General features: G+C 52.4%; 1 protein-coding gene and 1 long non-coding RNA gene across 2 annotated transcripts in view; one reads left to right on the top strand and one right to left on the bottom strand.

Moving 5' to 3' along the window:
- The window catches only part of ABHD11 (abhydrolase domain containing 11), a 997569-nt gene that overhangs the window by 721904 nt on the left and 250938 nt on the right, over nucleotides 1-24727 (top strand). The gene's annotated exons all lie outside the window — the stretch shown is intronic.
- Nucleotides 13485-15814, bottom strand: LOC126950442 (uncharacterized). Its single transcript, XR_007724177.1, has 3 exons — nucleotides 15601-15814; nucleotides 14277-14435; nucleotides 13485-13851 (listed from the first exon to the last, which is right to left on the bottom strand). It is a non-coding gene; the product is annotated as an uncharacterized LOC126950442 (long non-coding RNA).

Here is a 24727-nt window from a genome sequence, read left to right on the forward strand (position 1 = left end):
GGACCAGCCTGGGCAACATATTGAGACCCTATCTCTACAAAAACATTTTTAAATAGATGAGCCGGGTGTGGTGGCAGGCACCTGTAGTCCCAGCTACTCAGGAGGCTGACGCAGGAGGATTGCTTGAGCCCGGGAGTTCAAGGATGCAGTGAGCTAGGATCACACCACTGCACTCCAACCTGGGAGACAGAGCAAGACCTTGTCTCAAAAGAACAAAACAAGTAAGAAAACCAGACTCAGAGAGGAAAGAGTAAGAAAGAAATACAATCCATGGCCCATTTCCACTTGGGTAAATCAACACCTCTCCAAAACAGTGATACACATATTATGAAATGGAGGTAAAATTTGCCTAACAGAAAATTAACCATGAACCACTTGTAAAGGGTACAATTCAGTGGCATTTAGCACACTCACCTCTATCTAGTTCTGAGGCATGTGTGTCACCCCAAAAGGAAGCCCTGTCCCCATTACTAGTTATGAGTGATCCTTGTTTTACAAGAACACACATGAATGAATGGACATACCTTGAATGCATTGGAAAGGTTGCCTGTGGGTGTGGGTGGTGGGTTAGGACTGATGGGAATAAAAGGGACTGGATAAATAAAACCTCTGTGCTCCAGGGCCAAAAAGAGATTTAAAAACTAAAAGAGGCTGGGTGCAGTGGCTCACGCCTATAATCCCAGCACTTTGGGAGGCCAGGCGAGTTTGAGACCAGCCTGGCCAACATGGTGAAACCCCATCTCTTCTAAAAATACAAAAATTAGCCAGATGTAGTGGCGGGCGACTGTCATCCCGGCTTCTAGGGAGGTGGAGGCAGGAGAATCGCTTGAACCAGGGAAGCGGAGGTTGCAGTGAGCCATTGCACTCCAGCCTGGACAACAGAGTAAGACCCTGTCTCGGGGAAAACAAGCAAAACAAAATAAACAAAACAACAACAACAAAACAGAAGCTGGAGGTTCTGATTCCCTTGACCCCATGCATTCAGGGAGTAGAGACCCTGGAAGGACCCTGGAGCCCAGGAGGCTGCCCCTCGTCTACTACCCAGCCTCCTGGTACAGGGCAGAGAACAGACTGGAGTTGGTGCTTGGACTTGGGCCTGGGGAGGCGCCCAGCAGAGGGAGCGAGGCGATGATCGGGAGGCTGTTGGTGTGAGGCAGTGAGGAGGGGGCAGACAGAACAGGGCTTGAGGACTCTCTTGGGGGGTGTATGGCGTGGTGCTGTCTGGGTGGCTGCCAGGGAAGGGGGCAAGGACCTGAGAGGTGTCAGGCCCCACTTTCTCGTGGTCCCCAGGCTTGGGGCAGGGCAGGGCTTCCTTTTCCAAGCAAGAAACCCAGACATGTGGCTTGCCAGAGGCCGTTTTGTTTTTTGGATTTGAGAATTTATTTATATGAAAAGTCTTACCAAGGTATAAACATTCTGGGCCTTTGCACATGCTTTGGCCTCAGCTGGAATGTTCCTTCCAAGCAAGCCCCCTCTCCCACTGAGTGTCCGCCTGATGAACTCCGGCCCCTCTCAGGGTGCAACTCCCTTCAGAAAGCTTTCTCAAACCAGCGTCCTCCCCTGCAGCCCCAGGGCGGCCGCTCTCTCCTCGGGGACCCACAGCCCTTCCAGCCCCCTGGTCTCACGTGACAGTCACCTCCATTTTGCCATCAGTCTTTCCTCCGTGCCCCACTTAGCAGTGAAGCCTCCTCTGCCTTGGTTTCCCCTTTCTGCAGGTGCCCGGGACACAGCGGAACTCAGCATGGGTCGGACAGATCGGTGACACGTGAATGTTCAGTTACACCTGCGGGGCTGGGGGCTGCGGCCAAGGCTATCTTCCCAGCATCAGGTCATCTGGTTTGAGTCTGGGTGGTCGTCTCCAGGCCCCCTCCTCACCTTCCCTCTGCTACCGCAGGCAGCATCCCCAGTCTCTCTGCTGCCAGAGACCTAGGTGCCCAGGTCTGCGAGGGGCTTGCTCTCTGGACAGCCAAGACCCCAGAACCAAGACGGCAGAGGGGAGATGAGACGAAGCAGGCTCAGGGGGCTTGGTGACAGGGCCCAGGCTGATATGTGTTGTGTTCATGTCAACTGCCCTGGGTTGGCCAGAGAGGTGGAGTCACCATGGAGATCCTGCCCCCCACCCCCTGAGGCCGAGCTGCTGAGCTTGGGTCTGAGAGAAGGAGCAACTTCCAAACCCTCCAGGGACCCCAGGGACGCCCCCCTGATAGCGTCGCAGGCCCTGTCTCCAAGGGGAACTCTGTTCCCAGACCAGAGGCCTGCCCGGGCCACGCTGCGAGACCTTGTTTAAGCCCCAGTTTGGGAACTTGAGGGAGAGAAGGGATTTCTTTTTCTTTCTTTCTTTTTTTTTTCTTTTTTAATGCACGTACTTTGGTTTTCCGTGCAACCAACTCCTAAAGCCACGACTCCACTCCCCCCTTGGCAGGGATGCCCGCCTCGTGCTGTTGACCTTGGCAGTGGGTCTGCGGGGACTGGAGCTCTCACACCATAAATTCCTGTCTTCTAGGAATTCAGCCTGGGAAAGAAAAGAAACACGGAGGAGAATATTTGATTAACATTTTTCCAACGTGACCACATCACAGGGGCGTGTGGCCGGAATTCTCACCCTGGACTGGGTGGGGCGGGACTCGGCTCGTGGCCCGGCTGCTGGGGAGGGTGGGCCTGGGTTTTGGGGGGCCCTGCTGGCCTGAAGGAAGAGTGGGGTCTGAGCTGGCATTTCCCGTTGGGATCAGGGTTGGGGAGGTTCCTGGGCAGAAGCCGGGCCGAGTCGGCCACCCAAAGGGTGAGCAGCTCAAGGAGCTTATCTTCAACCTCAGGGCCGCCAGGGATTGGACCCTGAGCTCAGGATGAACCTCAGAGGTGGGGGGCTCTGGCCTTGCCTTCTGGCTCCTGACTCTGGGCAGAACCCTCTCTGATCCCAGACTGAGTCTTTTATTTATTTAGTTTTTTGCGATGGAGTCTTGCTCTGTCACCCAGGCTGGAGTGCAGTGGCGCCATCTCAGCTCACTGCAACCTCCACCTCCCAGTTTCAAGCAATTCTCCTGCCTCAGCCTCTCGAGCAGCTGGGATTACAGGTGCCAGCCACCTTGCCTGGCTAATTTTTGTATTTTTAGTAGAGACAGAGTTTCACCATGTTTGTCAGGCTGGTCTCAAACTCCTGACCTCAAGTGATCCTCCCGCCTCAGCTTCCCAAAGTGCTTGGGAAAACCCTGTAAAGGCGTGAGCCACCATGCCTGGCCTACGTCTTAGCTCCAACTCCAGACTGAGACCTGGCTCCAGGTCTACCGTGTCCTCTGAGCCCGGCCCACGATGACTTGTGGCCCAGACCCCAGCTGGTTTTGGGCTTCCCTTTGTTTGAGCTCTTGCACAGCAATCCTGCATTCCCCCTTCACTGTCTGAGAACTTTTTTTTTTTGAGACAGAGTCTCGTGCTATCACCCAGGCTGGAGTGCAATGGTGTGAACTCGGCTTACTGCAACCTCCGCCTCCCGAGTTCAAGAGACGATTCTCCCACCTCAGCCTCCCGAGTAGCAGGGATTACAAGCGTGCACCACCACACCCGGCTAATTTTTTTTGCATTTTTAGTAGAGATAGGGTTTCACCATGTTGGCCAGGCTGGTCTCGAGCTTCTGACCTCAAGTGATCCGCCCTCCTGAGGCTCCCAAAGTGCTGGGATTACAGGCGTGAGCCACCGTACCCGGCGCTGTCCCAGAACTTCTGACCCTTCGTCCTCAGCCTCAGGCTAGCTCTAGGGGACTGTCCTTGCCCTTGTGTCTCCAAATGTCCAAGCCTGTGGCCATCTCCCTGTGGACCAAAGGGTGATCCCACCCACATCGATTCCCCTTCCCTCCCCTCCACCTGCTCAGACGTCTCAGCCCACGCACCGCCTTTAGGGTTCCAGTCACACCTCCGTTTATTGGCCCCTTCTCGTTGGCATTTAAGCATTCCTTGAACAAAATAAAAGAAACCCCACCTTGAACCCCACTCCCACCTCTGGCTGCCCCCATCTCTCACCTCTCTGTCACAGCCAAACTCTTCAAAGAGCTGTCTGCACATATGTTTCTACTTCTCACCTGCTGCTCACTCCTTGGCTGGCTCCTGCCTGGCTCTGTCCCCCACCCGCCACCCAAACACTCTCACCCAGGTCAGCACTGACTTCCCTGCAGCCCAACCTGATAGCACTGTTGTGTTTGGTATTTATTTATTTCGAGACAGGGTCTTGCTCTGTTGCCCAGACTGGAGTGCAGTGGCGTGATCCTAGCTCACTGCAGCCTCCAACTCCTGGGCTCAAGTGATCCTCCTGCCTCAGCCCCCTGAGTAGCTGGGGCCGCAGGTGTATGCCACTATGACTGGCTAATTTTTTTTTTTTTTTTTTTTTACTTTTTGTAGGGATGGGGGTCTTGCTGTGTTGCCCAGGCTGGTCTTGAACTCCTGGGGTCAAGCAATCCTTCTGCCTTCGCCTCCCAAAATGCTTGAATGACAGGCATGAGCCACCACGTCTAGCCCAGCTTGATGTATAGAAATGCAAATCTTTGCTGGGAGCAGTGGCTCATGTCTGTAATCCCAACAGTTTGGGAGGCTGAGGCAGGAGGATTGCTTGACCCCAGGAGTTCAAACCTGGGCAAGATAGTGAGACCCCCTCCCTAAGAAAAGTTAAAAAAAAAAAAATTAGCCAGACATGGTGATGCACACCTGTAGTCCCACCTACTTGGGAAGCTGAGGTGGGAGGATCACTTGAGCCTGGGAGGCGGAGGTTGCAGAGCCCAGAAGTTTGAGGCTGCAGTGAGCTGTGATGGCACCACTGCACTCCAGCCTGGGTGACAGAGTGAGACCCTGTCTCAAAAAAAGAAAAAAGAAACCAAATCTTATCATGCCACTTGCCTAAAACCAGTAACTTCCCGCCAGCTGTAGGATAACAGAAAACCCCTTTCATGCCCCAAGGGCCCTGTGATATCTGGCTCCAGACTACTGCGCCCATCTCACCCCAACTCTCTTTCTCCAGCTCTGCTCCAGCTATCTTCACCCCCCACCCCTGGCCTGAAGCCACTTTGTTCCCCTCTGAGCCAAGACTTGGCGTCCCTCTCCCTGAAGCCCTCTCTTCCTCATCTCTCTTCTCTTGCGACTGGCTGGCTGATGTCCGCATAGCTACTGTCTTCACTCAGACATCACTCCCACCAGGAAGCCTTCTGTTATCTCCAAGTCTGGCCTGGGCTCTCCCACATCTCATACGTCGTGATTTCCTGGCTCTCTGACTTCTAGTTTGGAAGCCCCCCAGGGGCAGAGGCTGGGTTCGTGTGCCCACCGGTGGTTTTCCTGTTCCAGGGATAGGGTGGCCACTCAAAAAACATTTCTGGAATGAATAAAGAATGGGCTTGTCTATGAAAGGTCCTCCAGTGGACCATGAGCTCCAGGTGGCTGGGTCCCCGGCTTATGTTTCTTTGTTTTCCTAAGGACTGGGGAAGCCCAGGTACACAGAAGGACACTGGGGATTGGCTAAACCAATGAATGAATGAAAACAGGGGCTGGGGGGCGGTGAAGAGGGGAGGAGAGGGGCTGCGGGTGTTCCCCTCTCCTAGAAGTTCTTGGACCATGGAGCTGTGAGCAGGGAGGCATGGGAACCAAGGAGACCCAAGTGTTTCTCCTTTTCTGAGATGGGGGAGTTACTGAGGTCAGTTAGAGACCAGGGAGGGAGTTAGAGACCAGCCTGGCCAACATGACAAAACCCCATCTCTACTAAAAATACAAAAATTAGCCAGGTGTGGTAGTGCACATCTGAAATCCCAGATACTCGGGAGGCTGAGGCAGGAGAATCCCTTGAACCTGGGAGGCGGAGGCTGCAGTGAGCCAAGATCGTGCCACTGCACTCCAGCCTGGGCAACAGAGCGAGACTCCATCTCAAAAAAAAGAAAAAAGAAAAAAGAAAAAAAGATGGCGAGGATATTGGGTCACTGATGGGAAAACAGGGCAGACAAACTAGCCTGGGGCTGTCTGGGAAGAGGAAGAGTGGGTTGCGGGTGTGGGGATACCCTATGGGCAGGGAAAAGGCTCACAGCAATCATGGCACAGAGAGGTGCCTCTCCTTTGACAAAGAGAATCTGAGGCCCAGAGAGGGTTGGCAGCTTGCCCAGGCACACACAGTGGCCGGGGTTAGAGCTGGGCACTGGAACCAGGACCCCGACTTTGAGACATGGGCTCAGCATACCCAGGAGACTGTACCACTCTTGGCTTTAACCTTCATTTCCTGTGCCCACATTGTGGTACCTGGTGAGACCACCTGGCTGTCTACACCTCCTGACTTTTTCAGAGCCTCTTTTCTCCTCCGCAACCTGCTTATAATACCCACCCATCAGCCCTCCTGAGCCAGCTTAGTCATGGGCCTCAAATTCCCTGGAACCCACTGACTTCTCCCCGCTCACCTCAACCAGGCCCTGCCACTCTCATTATGCACTTGACCCTTGACCCCTCTGTAGTGCAAGCTTTGTACTAAAGTGCAAGCTTCCCTTTCTCTGAGTTTTGCAGGCTATCCTTCTAGTTCCTCCTGTTTGGGATTCATTCCCACCCTATCTGCCAAAATCACTTACACGCTGATGCAGGGTGGGGAATAGGGGGCAGCCAAGGGTTGGAGGAAAGTTGAGACAGGGTCTCACTCTGTTGCCCAGGCTGGAGTGCAGTGGGGCGATCATGGCTCACTGCAGCTTCAACTTTCTGGGCTCAAGTGATCCTCCTCCCTCAGCTTCCTGAGTAGCTGAGACTACAGGTGCACGCAACCAAGCCCAGATAATTTTAATTTTTTTTGTAGAGACGGGGTCTTGCTATGTTTCCCAGGCTAATCTTGAACTCCTGGCCTCCAGCCATCCTCCTGCCTCAGCCTCAAAGCCCTGGGATTATAGGCATGAGTCACTGTGCCCAGCTGGAAATATTTTTTCTTAGGACATCACCAAATGATCCTACATTTCATTTAAAAGAAAACACCAATGACAACTGTTTTAGAATTCCAGGACAAGAGGAGAAATGAAATGAAGTAAGACCTTGCAAATATTGATATTAAGAACAGTGTTTATTGTACACCTACAAGTGTGGCAGGCACCAAGCCAAGTGCTTCACAGAGATTATCAACCTGTGCTCACTATAGCCCTAGATGAGGTTGTTGCTGGGGGAGTCTTCACCACTACCTCTACCTCATATGTCAAAGGACTTTTGCTAAAGGAACATTCCTGTCCTTGCTTTCCATCCTTGTTTCTCCTCTCTCAGTATTTTCTGCTGTGCTCCATAGTAATTTTCTGGGCATGGGGTTTATCTGAGAAAGTGTGTGTGTAGTGAAGACCTAGGGGATCTGGTACTACCTATGACTAGGGTGCTTGAGTCTATCTAAAGCAGGGGTGAATGTCAGAATGCCCACTGAGGCTTTGTCTTTTATCTTGTTTTTTCCATCATTATCTCTTTCATTTCCTTTTCCTGTCTTATTGCATTGGCTAGGAACTCTAGTGCAATGCTAAATACAAGTTGTGACAGTGGATAGCAATCACCTCTACTCAATAATAAGGCTGATGTTTTATCAGCCATCTGATGTCTATATTTAATTCTCAGTTTGCTCTGAATGTGTGAGGGAGATAATACAGGCCTGTGTATTAGTTTGTTCTTGCACTGCTATAAAGAAATGCCTGAAACTGGGTGATTATAAAGAAAAGAGGTTTAACTGGCTCACGGTTCCACAGGCTGTACAGGAAGCATGGCTGGGGAGGCCTCAGGAAACTTACAATCATGGCAGAAGGGTGAAGGGAAAGCAGGCATGTCTTCACATGGCTATAGCAAGGGGAAGAGAGAGAGAAGGAGGTGCTACACATTTTAAACCACCAGACATCACAATAACTCACTATCACGAGAACAGCACCAAAGGGGAAATTCCCCCATAATGATCCAATCACCTCCCACCCGGCCTCACCTCCAATTTTAGGGATTATAATTTGACGTGAGATTTGGGTGGGGGCAGAGAACTAAACCATTTCAATCTCCCAGAAGTCCATTTTACAGATAAGGAACTGTGAAGTAACTCTTCAAGGTCACACATTTATTAAGTGGCAAAGCTCTTATGTGGATCTCTGCCAGTTTGACTTCAAAGCCCATAATCTTAACTACTGTGCTATAAAGTCTTCCATAAAACGTAGTCTAAGGGAACAATCATTTAATAGCATGATGCTGGAGTAAGATCAGGGATACGCACCGTTCGAATAGGTTACAAAGCAGCAATTATGTGTAAGAACCAATGCTACATAAAAATGCAATCCATGATAACACAAGCATTACACAATGATGGGAAATGGAGCAGGCATTTGACTGGGAGCAAATAAGCTAACACTTTATATCTAACACTAAAATGACCTCCAGACAGATTATAAAGTTAAAACTTATATAAATAAGTAATAAAATTCTAGACTAGCTAGTAGGAAATAAATCGAATTCTTTTTTAGCCTCTGGAAAAGCGTTCATAACTTTTCCTTAACTTCCTTAACGTTCCTTAAATTTTCTAAGGAGTTTTATAAATGTTCTAGCAAAAGAAGAAATCATACGGAAAAAGATGAACCTGTTTGACCATGTGTTGAGTGGTGTTGTGGGATGGCGAGGGGGTCCCCAGGAGTGCCCCTACTGAGGATGTGGCAGGAGTGACCGACCGTGTAGGAGGAAGCCACGGCAACCAGCAGTGTCCATCATTTTTGAAGGCCGAGAAATGACACCAACATACTTTCGTGATTGCCACGTTGCACTCTCTGGAATTCCCCCACCCCGGCAGCCTTTGGATGCTCACACAAGTCACACCCTTGGGAACACTTACACCCTTGATCGTGCACAAGACCATACACCCTTGGAGTTCCACAAATGCACTTTCCCTCGGCTTCATGCACCCATCGGTCTCCCACAGAAGTGCTCCTTTGGGGCCAGGCATGGTGACTCACACCTGTAATCCCAGCACTTTGGGAGGCCAAGGTGGGCAAATCACTTGAGGTCAGAAGTTTGAGACCAGCCTGGCCAACATAGTGAAACCCCATTTTTACTAAAAAATATACAAAAATTATCTGGGCATGGTGGCTCACGCCTGTAATCTCAGCACTTTGGGAGGCCAAGGTGGGCAGATCATTTGAGGTCAGGCGTTCAAGACCAGCCTGGCCAACATGGTGAAACCCCGTCTCTACTAAAAGATACAAAAATCAGCCAGGCATAGTGCCTGTAATCCCAGCTACTCAGGAGACGGAGGCAGGAGAATAGCTTGAACCCAGGAGGCGGAGGTTGCAGTGAGCTGGGATCGTGTCACTGCACTCCAGTCTGGGCAACAGAGCAAGACTCCATCTCAAAGAAAAAAAAAAAAGTCATCGCTTATAAGGTGCATCAGTTGTAAGGTTTCCTATGCCCTCTGCAGAGGAGGTACCACTCCCGCAGGGTTGAGTGCACCCACACGGCAGCCACGCCAAGTGCCTGCCCTTCTCCCTCGGCCCTCGCTTCTCTCTTCCTGTCCGGTAACCTACACACAACGCCCTGTCCAGCTGCACACCCACAACAGGGCAGAGACTTCTGAAGGGCGGCCAGTGTTAGGAGACGATTCTACCCGCCGCTGGTGCCCCTGATACCCGGCGGGCTGCATGTCCCCAAACCAGATGACTGGGCTGCTCCCTCACCCAGGGTCCCCTGTGACCAGGGACAAAGCTTCAAGCCAGGTTCAGGCCTTCTCTGGGCTTCAAATGCACTGGCCCTTCCAGGGACTTCCCCTGCAAGACTGTGATCTCATGGGCCCTTTCCCCATCTGGGACTGGACAAGGAGCCAGCCCTCGGGCACCGGCCTCGTTGCCGCCCACCTCGAAGTCTTCGTGGAGGGCAGAACATGTTTTTAAAACACAAAAAACTCATCCTGTCTGAACCGAACATTTTTCTCTGCTTGTTGAACAACACCATTTACATTCCTGGGCCAGTCGGCGGCCAAGATATTTATAGCCCTGCCCTGGCACTCCATCTTGCCTAATTGGCGTGGCCTGACGGGGGCCCTATCCGTCCTGGTAAGTGGGCCTCTCACCAGCCTCCAGCGGGCCCTCTGCCAGCCCAGACGTTCCCAGGCCTGGGTTGGGGAGGTGGCCCTCACCCCGTCTGCTGCCCAGGCCCCTCTCCAGGGGGCTTGGTCATGCCAGGGAAGCCCCCAAGAGCAAACAACTGGCCCAGGCCACCTGGACCGTCCAGCCCAAGGGTGGCTGGGGATCACTGACAGCATCTGCCCAGACATTCCCAGGCATCCACGCTGCCCTCAGCCTCCCTGTCACCCACACTCCATCCCCCAAGCTTACAGAGGAAGCCCTGTCACTCCGCTGCCTGATGACCTCATGGTCCCCTGTCCCACAGGATGGAGCCTCAGCTCCTTTGTGGGCTCTGGAAGGACCATCACTGTTTGTGCAGTGACAGCCCTGCCACTTCTCGCTCTCTGTCCCAGTCATGAGGAGGGACATGATGCTTCCTAACAAGGGAAGCCGGGCTCCAGGCCTTTTTTTTTTTTTTTTTTTTTTTTTTTTTTGTCTGAGTCTCTCTCTGTGGCCCAGACTGGAGCACAGTGGTGTGATCTCGACTCACTGCAATCTCTGCCTCCTGGGTTTAAGTGATTCTCCTGTCTTAGTCTCCCAAGTAGCTGGGACTACAGGCATGCACCACTAACGCCCAGCTAATTTTTGTACTTTTAGTGGAGATGGGGTTTCACCATGTTGGCCATGCTGGTCTTGAACTCCTGACCTCAAGCGATCCCCCCCGCCTTAGCCTCCCAAAGTGCTGGGATTACAGGTGTGAGCCACCATGTCCGGCCAGCCAACCCATCTTCTGAGGCTCAGTTTCCACATCTGAAAAATGGGAAGCTATAATACTCCCTGCCTCATAGGGTGGTCGAGTTAGATCCAGTAGGAGAAGCACTACATAAGTGCTAGCTGCTTGAAAAATTTTTTTCATTTAGAGACAGGGTTTAATGCTGTTATTATTATATTACGTCATTACGCTCTCAAGCTGTCATATCAGTTGCAAATTCATTCAACAGATGTGAGTGGCTCTCAGGGGCGCAGCAGTGAGTGAGACTCATAAGGCTCCTGCCCTCATGGGTCTTACAGTTTTTGGTGGCAGAGACAAAAGGTGAACATGCCTTTATAAATTAAGGTAAATTCCCATGAAGGAGACACACAAGGGGCTCTGAGGGAAAAGACTTGGGGAAACCTAGTTTGGGTTGCTGAAGAAAGTAAGCTCTGGCCAGGTGTGGTGGCTCACACCTGTAATCCCAGCACTTTGGGAGGCCAAGGCGAGTGGACCACTTGAGCTCAGGAATTCGAGGCCAGCCTGGCCAACCTGGTGAAACCCCGTCTCTACCAAAAATACAAAAATTACCTGGGTGTGGTGGTGGGCGCCTGTAATCCCAGCTACTCGGGAGGCTGAGGCAGGAGAATCGCTGGAACCCGGGAGGCAGAGGTTGCGGTGAGCCAAGGTCGTGCCACCGCACTCTATCTAGCCTGGGCGACAGAGCGAGACTCTGTCTCAAAAAAAAAAAAAAAAAAAAAAGAAAGTAAGTAAGCTGCAAGCTGAGACCTAAAGTATGAGAAGGGACCAGTGGGGAAAGAATCACAGAAAAGAGCATCCAGGCAGAGGGAACAGCGTATGCAAACACACAGATTCCAGGGGAAAAGAATTGGGGGAGAGTGAAACTGGGGGAGGTGAGGCCACACCAGGTCATGGTGAACCTCCGAGCCATTTGGATATTGTTGATTTTGGTGCAAATGCAATAGGAAGCCCTTGGGGAAAGGGGTGGTTTAAGCAAGAGAATGTCGATGGGGCCTGATTTACATTGTCTGCAGATTATTCTGGCTGGAGGGGGTGGAGAGGAGGCAGGGAGGCAGGGAGGAGGCTGTGCTGTCCTCCAGGGCCGAGTTCGTGGTGGCTTGACACAGGGGTGGCAGCGAGAACAGAGGGAAGTAGATTTAGGATTTATTTTGGAGGTAGAATTGATGAGTCTTGGTGGTGGCCGGGGTGTGGGTGGTGAGGGCGGGACCATCCGAAGATGCCTCCCAGTTTTCTGGCTGGAGCCATCAGGCAGATGATGGTGCCACTTCCCGAGATGGGGAAGTCACAGGGAGGGGCAGGCTGGGGAAGAAACCAAGAGTTGACTTTTGGACGCATTATGTTTGAGCTGCTATTTGTCCTGCCTGGCTAGTGACTGACAGAGCTCCGTGGGCCTCAGAGTTACAGAAGTCGCCCCTGTTCCCCTGTGGTCCCTGCTCACATGTGGCCCCATGAGGTGTTTCAAAGCAATGAAATTGTTCGAGCATCCTCTAGCCCCCTTTCTTGGGGCCAGCACCATCTTCCCAGGGGTAGAACTGACTCACTCCAACCACTTCATTCTTTTTTCTTTTTCTTTTTTCTTTTTTTTTTGTTTTGAGACAGAATTTGGCTCTTGTTGCCCAGGCTGGAGTGCAGTGGCGCAATCTCGGCTCACCACAACCTCTGCCTCCTGGGTTTAAGCGATTTTCCTGCCTCAGCCTCCCGAGTAGCTGGGATTACAGGCATACACCACCACCACGCCCGGCTAATTTTGTATTTTTAGTAGAGACGGGGGTTTCTCCATGTTGGTCAGGCTGGTCTCGAACGCCCAACCTCAGGTGATCCGCCCGCCTTGGCCTCCCAAAGTGCTGGGATTACAGGCGTGAGCCTGGCCCCAACCACTTCATCGTGAAACAATGAAGGACCTCAGCCTTGTTCACAGGCTCAGTGGGAAGGTGTCTCTGTTGGGATCCCCTGACTGCTGTGAACTCCAGGCCTTGGGCCTGTCCCCCTTTCCTGTCCCCCTACTTCAGCCCCCACCTCCTGGATCTGCTCTGCAGAACTCTATCAGTTTTTTAGAGACAGGGTCTCTGTTACCCGGGCTGGAGTGCAATGGTGGGATCACAGCTCCCTGCATCCTCGAACTTCTGGGCTCAAGCCATCCTCCAACCTCAGCCTCCTAAGTAGCTGGGATCACAGGCATATGCCACCATGCCTGGCTTTTAAATTTTTATAGACACGGGGTCTTGCTATGTTGCCCAGGCTGGTCTTGAACTGGCCTCAAGCAATCCTCCCACCTCAGCCTCCCAACGTGCTGGGATTACAGGCACATGCCATCATGCCCAGCTAATTTTTAAATTTTTATAGAGAGGGAGTCTTGCTATGTTGCCCAGGCTGGTCTCCAACTCCTGGCCTCCAGCAATCCTCCAGCCCCAGCCTCCCAAAGTGCTGGGATTACAGGTGTGAGCCACCACACTTAGCCCTGCAGGACTCTTTAGAACCACATAGACTCCAGTTTGAACCCCGCCTCTGCCATCCATATCTACCAGTTATGTGAGTGTTCTCCGTCAGTGGAATGGGGTAAAGAACAGTGTTCCCTCAGGGGTGTGGTAAGCATTCATTGAGATAATGCTTATAAAGGTTTCATGCCAAAGCTACTGAAAGGCAAGTGTGAAATTTGTTGTTTTTATTATTTAGTATTGCCTGATCTCCCACCCAAGCCCACCGTAAAGGTGTGATTATGATATCCACAAGCCAGAGGCCCCCACCACCTTCTTGTCTTTTTCTGCCTCACCCCCACCCATCCCACAGCAACCTTACAAGGCTCTGATGGTGGGATTCCAGGCATCATCAACCAATAGGAAGGGAGGGGGCACTGAGTCACCCCATATTGGCACGTGGCAGCCTCTGGGGGCTGTGGGCAGGGCTGGCCTCATCTGGTGACTGGGGAGGGAGCTGGCAGAAGGCCGGGGAAGGGGGACAATGGGCCTTTGTCTTTGCCGAGGTTTCTCCGTCCAAGATGCTCCAGCCCCTAGACAAACATGACCTCATTCCTCCTCCAGGCTCCAGGACCCAGGGCAGAGGCAGGCTTGGAGTTGGACGCACCCACCCCATTTCACAGACTGGAAAACCAAGTCGCACACGGAAAGAAGACAAGAGGACACCGAGGCTCCAGCCCTAGAACCCAGCCAGAAGTCATGCCCTCCTGGGTTGCTGAGCCCATTTCACAGACTGGAAAACCAAGTCGCACACGGAAAGAAGACAAGAGGACACCGAGGCTCCAGCCCTAGAACCCAGCCAGAAGTCATGCCCTCCTGGGTTGCTGAGCCCAGGGAGGGGACTCACAAGAGGACCTTCTAGGCAGCAAAGGTCTAGCTATTCCGCAAGCTCCTGGGACAGACAGGTTGCACTTGGATCTGCTACTCACAGCTGTGTGGCTCTAAGCAGCTTACTCACCTTCTCTGGGCCCTGGTTTCTGGATCAGAAAGAGATGCAGGCCTGGCAGCCTCTTTCTTGCAAGGTTATGGTGCCCTTGGAGATCGCTGCTAAGAATTCAGACAGGCCTGCTTCAAGCCATAGCACCTGCGCTCACTGCTCTGCCTTTAATGGGGTGATCTTCTGGGGAAGACAGTGGGGATTAAGGCCCATCCCACGCAAGCCTCCAGGGTCCACACACATCCCTCTCTTGCCAGCGGCTCTGCAGTGACAAGGCCTGGTAGGAGTCTGGCATATCTTTCTGGTAGCTTCCTAAGTGACATTCTCCCACACTGGCCCTGCTGGGCTTTCACCCCCTGCCCACAGCAGCCCTCACTTCCTATGCCGATACCCCCTCCCCAGAGGGTCTTCTCCAACCTGGTCTCCATCACCCCAACCATCTGGGGACACCCCTGCACCCGAAACCTCAGCAATTCAAGTTGCAAGATGCCAGCGGGAGGGACTCCCAGCCATTCTCTCAGTCTCATCTCTAAGATGGGATAGTGGGGCTGGGCACAGTGGCTCACAGCTGTAATCCCAACACTTTGGGAGGCCAAGGCAGAAGGATGACTGGAGGCCAGGAGTTCGAGATCAGCCTGGGCAATATAGCCAGACCCTATCTCTACAAAAAAAGTTTAAAAATTAGCCGGGCATGGTGGTGTATGGTCCCGGCTACTTGGTAGCCTGAGGCAGGAAGATTACTTGAGTCCAGGAGTTCAAGGCTGCAGTGAGCTATGTTTGCACCACTGTACTCCAGCCTGGGTGACAGAGCAAGACCCTGTCTCTAATAATAAATAGAAAAAATGGGGCCGAGTGCAGTGGCTCATGCCTGTAATCCCAGCATTTTGGGAGGCTGAGGCGGGTGGATCACCTGAGGTCAGAAGTTCGAGACCAGCCTGCCCAACATGGCAAAACCGCGTCTCTACTAAAAATACAAAAAATTAGCCAAGTGTGGTGGCGGGCACCTGTAATCCCAGCTACTCGGGAGGCTGAGGCAGGAGAATCGCTTGAACCCAGGAGGTGGAGGTTGCAGTGAGCCGAGATTGCGCCATTGCACTCCAGCCTAGGCGACAGAGCAAAACTCCATCTCAAAAAAAAAAATAAATCAACAAAGAAATAAATAATAAATAAGTAAAATGGGATAATGGTAATTCTTGGGGACGTGGGAGCATTGGGTGAGAGAGGAGACTCCAGGGACCTGCACAGGACTGGACACAGAGTAGATGCTTATGAAATGACAGGCGTATTAATACCAACTATTCGTCCTTCTCAAAAGTCATTCAGAACAACCTCCCAAGTCATTTACAGAAAGTAAAACCAGAGAGGGTTAGCTCTCAGCTGTCGTCACACAGCCTGTCAGTGTCAGGGCACGGTGCAGACCCGGCCCCCAGGTGCTGCCCTGGGGGTTCTCAGGCCGGGCCCTGGTTCTCAGCTCAGGGACCAGGTGAGGGAGGAGGGCGAGTGAGGCTGGAGACCGACCCAGGCTCTGGCCTTTCCCTTGGCCCCGTCTTCCACCGCGGCTGCATTCCCAGTGAGATAAACAAGGGATCAGTGGGAACAAAATGGATGAAGTAACGGGGAAGATATGAGCGGCCGCGCCCAGCCCCCAGCCCGCCCCACCCGCCTGCCCGCCAACAGGGACGGCTTCAGGAGAGGCATGGCCGGCCCCTGAGTCTCAGCCTGTGCCAGGCACTAAGGGTGCTCAGTGCTGGCCAAGCCCTGCCTGATCCCCGGGCTCAGGTGGCAAACCCCCCGTGGTGCCCTTGGACCCTCCCTGGGCCCTGTCCCTACGCCCCACCCTCCCTAAGCTGGGATTATTTCAAATCCCCTCCACCAGACTTTTGGAGGAGACAATTGCACGCTCCCAAGTGCAAATTCAGAGCCCCAGGGCTGTCTGGAGCGGACATAGGATTTGCCACCCTGGCTCAGCTGGCCTGGGGTTCAGCCTGACGCAGCCTGTCCGTGTCTCTGGGGCACCCGCAGTGCCTTGCTGCCTGGGGCCAGCTCCCTGCCATGGTGGAGGGGCTGTGTGTGCCCAAGGCCTCCCCAGTCCCGGTGCCAGCTTCCTGCCCCTGCAAATTTCTGCCCATCCTGACCTCTCCAAGGAGCCTGGAACTCAGGAGGGGCGTCTCCAGGGCCAGATGGGAGGCTGGCACTGCTGCCAAAGCCTGGACACCCACCCAGCCGGACACCACCCCGGGTACCTTCCCCTGCTGAGACATAGACAAAGAGCGAGTGTGTTGGCTGGACAGGGCTCCACCCGCCGGCTGTGAGCAGCCAGGACCTGCAGCCTTGGGCCAGGGACCCCAGAGGCTCAACATCCGCCGCTGCTTGCCTCAGAAGGAGGCAAGAAATGAGTTCTCCGCCTGCCAGTAAACATCACTGGAGCGCCCACCGGTGCCCTAAGCTGGGAGCCTGGCAGGGATGGGATGTGCGATGGGCATCCCAGGGCCTGCCTGGCTCACTCCAGCCTCAGTGGACCTCAGTTAACAGTCCCCAAATTGCCCCAGGCCCTGACCAGGCTAAGAGGAGGCTGTCTCTCTCCCCTCTCAGGGTTTTTGCAATCAACAGGGCTGGAGTGGTGGAGTCCCAGACCCCGGAATCTGCATTCTGGGACTCCTCGGGTGATATGAAGGCAGGTGTTCTCTGAGCACACCGGAGAGACTCCACTCTGGACGCTTCCCCATTTCCCCGTCCCCTCCCCGGCTTCAGAGGGCCCTGTCCCTACCTGCAGAGGGAGGCTCCTTCATCCCAGCTTCCCCGGTACTCAGGTCCCCACTTTGCCGGCTGACTTTCTGCCCCCCCACGCCCAAGGCATCCTCTGTTATGACCACGGAGACCCACATTGGTTTCCCCAGCACACAACCACCTTCCCTCTTCGCGAGCTGGTTCCTCGGTTGGAAACGCTTGTTTAGTGGTCTCCTTTCTACCCAAAATATTCCCACTCAGCCTCGCAGGCCACCTCCTATGTCGCCTCCAAGAAGCCTTCCTTGATCTCCGCCTAGTCCGTGCGGTCCCTCTGTTCTAACATATCTTCTACTAGCGCTCATCACACCGGAGTAAAATCGCCTCTCCTCTGGCTAGGAGCTTGTCAAGAACTGAGGCTGTGTGTGAACCTCCCACACTGAGCCAGCCAAGGGCTGCTGGCTGAGCAGGACAGGCCACGGGACAAGGCCACCCCCTAAGCTACGACAACACACTTGCCCAGACTCAGACGTCTCAGGGGACGTCACGTGTGGAGCGTGGGGGAAAGGGACTGACATTTGCCGAAGTCCTATGATGTCCTATGTTCTCTTGTCCCCTTTCTTCAAAGGAGAAGACTGAGTCCTAGGGAAAGGAACTGACTCACCCAGGGTCACTCAGCTCAGAGGTGGTGAGGTTGGCCTGGGAACCCCTGTGATCATTCTTCAAACCTTGTTGCTCCCATGAGACCAAAGTCTCCAGCTCACCCCGTCCCCTACCCAGCAGGACACACACTGCATGAAATTAAGAATAATTCTAGGCCGGGTGCGGTGGCTCATGCCTGTAATCCCAGCACTTTGGGATGCCGAGGCGGGCGGATCACCTGAGGTCAGGAGTTCGAGACCAGCCTGACCAACATGGAGAAACCTCATCTCTACTAAAAATACAAAATTAGCTGGGCATGGTGGCGCATGCCTGTAATCCCAGCTACTTGGGAGGCCGAGGCAGGAGAATTGCTTGAACCCAGGAGGCAGAGGTTGTGGTGAGCCGAGATGGCACCATTGCACTCCAGCCTGAAACTCAAGGGTGAAACTCTGTCTCAAAAAAAAAAAAATTCTAGGCCGGGCGCCGTGGCTCACGCCTGTCATCCCAGCACTTTGGGAGGCCAAGGTGAGAGGATCGCTTGAGTCCAGGAGTTTGAGACCAGCTTGGGCAATATAGCGAGACCCCATCTCTACGAAAAAAAAAAAAATTACAAAAATTAGCCAGGCATGGTGGTGTGCACATGTAGTCTCAGCTACTACGGAGGCTGAGGTGGGAGGATTGCTTGAGCCCAGGAGGTTGAGACGGCAGCGAGCCGAGATTGCACCACTGCACTCCAGCCTGGGTGACACAGTGAGATTCTAGTTAAAAAAAAGAAGAAGAAGAAGATTTCTGAGAACAATGACTTGCCCAGAGCTGAGGTCCAGAGCCAGAGGCCTGACTCTAGAGAGTGAACCGAGAAGCTGAGACATACACGGTCCCTGCGTGTGTGGCGTACAGTGGACGCACGTGGCGAGACTCGTCAGCTCATGAGCGCAGGACCCCTCCCCCTCTGGCCTGGGAGCCATCTGCCCCGGGGGCCACGGGCTCCTGAGGCTGCTCCCCCGAGACTCACCAGGCAGGATCTGGATCGCAGAGTTGACACAAAACACATCCTCCCAGCAGGCGTGGGAGGCACCCCCGAAGAGGCCAGTGCTGTTTTGAACAGAACGGGGATGAGGTGACCCCTGACTCCCTGCCAGAAAGCCACTTAGCGGCAGCCGCTGGCGCACCGGAGACATCCAATCAGTCAGCACGGGCTGCGTGATGGGCCGGTGTCCAGCCATGGCTGCGAGGGGAGCCACCAGAGGGGAGCCAGATGGGCCCAAGGCCCTAGCTCAGGGGGAGGCGGGGGCTGCGGTGGCCATCTGTAGGGATCCACTCTCTCTCTCTTTTTTTAAATTTAAATTTAAGAGACAGGGTCTCACTCTGTCATCCAGGCTGGAGTGCAGTGGCACAATCACAGCTCACTGCAGCCCCAACCTCCTGGGCTCAAGGAGTTTGAGGCTAATCCTCCCACCTCAGCTTCCTGAGTAGCTGGGACTACAGGTGCACTCCACCACACCTGACTAATTTAAAAAAAAAAAAAAAACTTTTTGTAGAAATGGGGTCTTGCTATATCGCCCAGGCTGGTCTTGAACTCCTGATCTCAAGTAATCTCCCGGCCTTGACCTCCCAAAGTGCTGGGATTACAGGTGTGAGCCACCATGCCCTGCCCAAAGTAAAGTTATTTTAAGAATTGTCTGTGTTCACTGTTTACACTTTTCACTTACTACTTTCCTCTTTCATCCCCTCCAACCTGGCTTCTGTCACCCCTATTCCACCGAAACTCCTCAGCTCAAGTTCACCGATGACCTTTCTGTGGATCAATCTTGTGAATCCTTTTCACTCCTTATTTTACTCAAAATTGCTCAGCATTTCATGTTTTTTTTTTCTTTTTGAGACGAAGTCTCACTCTGTCACCCAGGCTGGAGTGCAGTAGCACAATCTCGGCTCACTGCAACCTCCACCTCCCATGTTCAATCAATTCTCCCATCTCATCCTCCCGAGTAGCTGGGACTACAGTGCATGCCACCACACCTGGCTAATTTTTGTATTTTTAGTAGAGACGGGGTTTTACCATGTTGCCCAGGTTGGTTTCGAACTCCTGACCTCAGGTGATCCACTCGCCTTGGCCTCACAAAGTGCTGGGATTACAGGCATGAGCCACCATGCCCGGCCATTCACACTAGTTTTTAAATTTTTTTTTTTGAGACGGGGTCTCACTCCGTCGCCAGGCTGGAGTGCAGTGGCGCAATCTTGGCTCACTGCAACCTCCACCTCCCAGGTTCAAGCAACTCTCCTGCCTTAGCCTCCTGAGTAGCTAAGACTACAGGTGCGTGCCACCATGCCCTGCTAATTTTTATATTTTTAATACAAGACGGGGTTTCACTGTGTTGGCCAGGCTGGTCTCGATCTCTTGACCTCGCATTCACACTAGTTTTAACTCCTCACTTCGGGAATCCATTTTCTCTTTTCCTCTGTGACCTGCATTTTGATTTTCCTCCCCTCTTTTTCGGCTACTCCTTCCCCAGCTACTCCCATCTCTCGCTACTCTCCCTTTTCCAGCCCTTAAAGTTGGGGCTCTTCAAGGCTCCGTCCTGGGTCCTCCTCTCTTCTCACTCCCCACACCCTTCTCTAGGGTGCAGTTCACCTTGTTCCCTTTCTTCAGTTACCAGCTATGGTCAATATCAGTTGGGCTACAGGCTGGAATCTCCTGGGGAGCTCTGGAAAAATTCCAGTACCAGGCAGAATCCTCGGCCATTCTATCGGTCTAGGGTTGGAACCCAGGCATCTTTTTTTTTTTTTTTTTTTCAGATGGAGTCTCGCTCTGCTGCCCAGGCTGTAGTGCAGTGGCCGGATCTCAGCTCACTGCAAGCTCCACCTCCCGGGTTCACGCCATTCTCCTACCTCAGCCTCCCGAGTAGCTGGGACTACAGGCGCCGCCACTACGCCCGGCTAATTTTTTTGTGTTTTTAGTAGATACGTGGTTTCACTGTGTTAGCCAGGATGGTCTCGATCTCCTGACCTCGTGATCCACCCGCTTCGGCCTCCCAAAGTGCTGGGATTACAGGCGTGAGCCACCGCGCCCGGCCGGCATCATTATTTTTAAAACCTTTCCAGCTCTCATTTTAATCTGCAGTCAAAGTTGAGAACCACGAAAAGAGATGCTGCTAACTCCCAAATCCTTCACACCTATCCCCAAAGGACCCCTGATGAGCTTTGCTGGCACTATAGATTAGCTTGCAGTTTCCAGAATCTTACATATGTTTTTATTGCCTGGCTTTTTTCATTCATGATGAGGATTTTGAGACGCATCCATGTTGCAGCACGCATCAATAGTTTCATTCTTTTTTTTTTTAAATTGCTGTTGCGTTTCATTACATGGTTATAGCTGGATTTGTTTATCCTTTTACCCATTGATGGATATTTGGTTTGTTTTTAGTTTTTGGCTTTTGCAAATAACACTGCTATGACTATTCATGTATAATGTGTGCATAGATGTCTTCATGTTGCTTGGGAAATACCTACGGGTGGAGTGGCTGGGTCTTATGGTAGGTGTATGATTAGCATTTTAGAAACTGCCAAAAGGTTTTCAAAAGTGGCTGTGTTTTCTTCCACACCCCCCGGTCACGAAGGAGAGTTCCAGGTTTTGCCCATTTTAAAATTGGGTTGTTTGTCTTCCTAGCATTGAGTTGTCTAAATACAACTGAAAAAAATATTTCAGTCCGTGGTGCATATCTTTATCATTTTTTCCTTCCTTCCTTCCTTTCTTCCTTCCTTCCTCCCTCCCTCCCTTCTTTCTTTCCTTCCCTCCTCCCTTCTTTCCTTCCTTTCTCCCTCCCTCCTTTGTTCCTTCCTTTCTTCCTTCCTTCCTCCCTTTTTTCTTCCTTCCTCCCTTCTTTTCTTCCTTCCTTCCTCCCTTCTTTCCTTCCTTCCTTCCTCCCTCCCTCCCTTCCCTCCCTTCGTCCCTTCCTCCCTCTTCCTTCCTTTCTTCCTTCCTTTATTCCCTCTCTCCTTTGTTCCTTCCTTCCTCCCTCCCTCCCTTCCCTCCCTTCGTCCCTTCCTCCCTCTTCCTTCCTTTCTTCCTTCCTTCACTCCCTCCCCCCCTTTGTTCCTTCCTTCCTTCCTACTTTCCTTCCTTCCTTCCTTCTTCCTTTTCTTTTTCTTTCTCTCTCTCTCTTTCTTTCAACAGGGTCTCACACTGTTACCTAGGCTGGAGTACAGTGCTGCAATCACAGCTCACTGCAGCCTCGAACTCCTGGTTTCAAGGTATCCTCCTGCCTTAGCCTCCCAAGTAGTTGGGACAACAGGCGGACTCCACTGTGCCTAGCTAATTAAAAAAAAAAAATTTTTTTTTTCTAGAGACAGGGTCTCACTAAGTTGCCCAGGCTGGTCTCAAACTCCTGGCCTCAAGCGATCCTCCCACCTTGGCCTCCCAAAGTGCTGGGATTACAGGTGTGAGCCACTGCGCCCGGCCCTCATAATTTTCTAAATAGTATCTTTGAAGAGCTAAAGTTTTTTGTTTGGGTGAAGTTCAATTTATTTATTTATTTTTATTTTTTTATTCTTTGCGCTTTTGGTATTGTATTTCCAAAGTATTTACCAAGCCCAAGGTAACTAAAATTGTTTTTTCCCCCGAGTTTTCTTCTAGAAATGTTTTATCATTTTAGCTTTTACAAATAGTTACATGACCTATTTAGAATTAATTTTGGTGTATGGTGTGTGGTAGGGGAAAGCTTCTTCCTCGGTCGGCTTTCCTCATTGAAGAATGGTTTGCTATGACTTGGATCTTTTTTTTTTTTTTTTTTTTTTTTGAGACAGGGTCTTGCTCTGTTGCCCAGGCTGGAGTGCAGTGGGCGATCTCGGCTCACTGAAACCTCTACCTCCTGGGTTCAAGCATTTATCATGCCTCAGTCTCCCAAGTAGCTAGGATTACAGGCATGAACCACCATGCCTGGCTATTTTTTATATTTTCAGTAGAGACAGGCTTTCACCATGTCGAACAGGCTGGTCTCGAACTCCTGACCTCAAGTGATCCACCAGCTTTGGCCTCCCAAAGGGCTGGGATTACAGGCTGAGCCACCGTGCCCTGCCTACAACTCGAATCTTATCGTGTCACTCCCCTGCTTACACTGCTGTCCCAGGCAAACCTCAGCCCCTCTAGCCCAGCTTTGTAGATGACAGCTGGCCAAAGTCCGTGTCTCCAGCTTTCATCTCCCTGTTCTGTGGACACTAAAACCCATTTGCCAAACATATCAAATGTCTCTCTCGCCTGAGGGATTTGCTTATGCTGCTGATTCTGTCTGGAAGTACCAAGCATCATCCATCTCTCTGTCACTACAACCTTTTTTTTTTTTTTTTTTTTTTTTTTTTTGAGACAGCATCTCACTCTGCTGCCCAGGCTTGAGTGCAGTGGCGCAGTATCTCGGCTCACTGCAACCTCTGCCTCCCGGGTCCAAGCGATCCTCTTGTCTCAGCCTCCTGAGTAGCTGGGATTACAGGCAGTCACTACCACACCCAGCTAATTTTTGTATTTTTAGTAGAGATGAGGTTTCACCATGTTGGCCAGGCTGGTCTCGAACTCCCGACCTCAGGTGATCTGCCCGCCTCGGCCTCCCAAAGTCCTGGGATTACTACAGGTGAGCCGCCACACCCACCATACAACCTTTTGGGGTTTGTTATAGGTCCTTCAGGGGTTAACTTAGAAGCTGTCCCCTCATCCCACCCCAAGAGCCTTGGATAGGGCCGACAGCTCCTCCAAGCCCCAAAGTCCTGCTGAACACTACTGAACACTGGATTTATTTATTTATTCATTTATTTAATTTGGAGGCAAAGTCTTGCTCTGTCGCCCAGGCTGGAGTGCAGTGGCATGATCCTGGCTCACCACAACCTCTGCCACCTTGGGTTCAAGCGATTCTCCTGCCTCAGCCTCCCGAGGAGCTGGGACTATAGGCAAGCACTACCACATCCAGCTAATTTTTTGTATTTTTAGTAGAGATGGGGTCTCACCATGTTGCCCAGGCTGGTCTCAAACTCCTGAGCTCAAGCAATCCGTCCGCCTCGGCGTCCCAAGGAGCTGGGATTACAGGCGTGTGCCACGGTGCCCCCGAGCACAGGACTTAGAATGCTCTAGCATTGCCTGCCTGCTTCTGCCTCTTGACTGTGGGCTCCCTCCAGGCAAAGGCAGGTGTTCCTTCATTCTGAATGTGTCAACATATTTAACCACTTGTACCACCCTTCCAGGCCACACCAGCTAATAACCAGCCCCGCCACTTGGTGGCAGCATGCGGCATGACACAGATGAGGCTGGGGCCTGGCTGTGGAGTAAACGACCCTGGACATGACACCTTTGCGCGCCTTGCCCTGCATCAACGGTATGGCTGTTTCCCTTGGGAGCTCTTAGTGGGAGGAGGAGCTAAGGCTGGGAAGGGAAGCAGAAGCTGAGGTTTTGGCAATACAGATTCAGGAAGCTGGGGAAAAATGAGCCCAGAAGCTCAGGATGGGTGGGGTGCAGGGCCTGAGTTGGGACACAGAGGGGTAGCCCCAGGTCAGGGTTTGTGCCCCCATAAGGAGCTCCCACATGAGGCGCCGCGACCTCTCAGCAGCTGTAGGTCTTTTGCACCATCTTCCCAAGGCCGTTTAGGCAAGGGGTGAATCTGAGGTCACCCAAAGCCTCCAGCCGCACTCCCAAACAGCCGCCTACCACGGGGGACCCAGGAGACCAAGTCAATAACCTAAAATCATAAAATCTCGAAGGCGTTGAGCATTTGGAAGGAGGAGCAGACGCAGCAAATGGGGCCTTTTCCCAGGCAGCTCGTGTGGAACAAGAGAAACAGATTTACGAGCGTCTGGTTGAAGCCAGGTTGTGGGGCGGGGTGGGGGTGGGGGGTTTGGTGGAGACGCAGACGTTTCTAGTGCACAGGAAGGATGATAAACGGGAATGAGCTGCGCGGGCTCCATGGCTGTGATTTAAGATGCGTGAAATGCGGGCTCTCTCTTTCGTGTGCTTTGTTATCGATTTGGAAGAACACAAATGTATGTATCAGTGTTTCATGGGCTCTCCCAAGACCTGCAAACTCCGGTCCTCCTTTCTCTGAAAGGCGGGCAATCTGAGAGCGATGTTGGAC

The sequence above is a fragment of the Macaca thibetana genome, chromosome 3, assembly GCF_024542745.1.
Source record: "Macaca thibetana thibetana isolate TM-01 chromosome 3, ASM2454274v1, whole genome shotgun sequence".
Classification (NCBI taxonomy): domain Eukaryota; kingdom Metazoa; phylum Chordata; class Mammalia; order Primates; family Cercopithecidae; genus Macaca; species Macaca thibetana.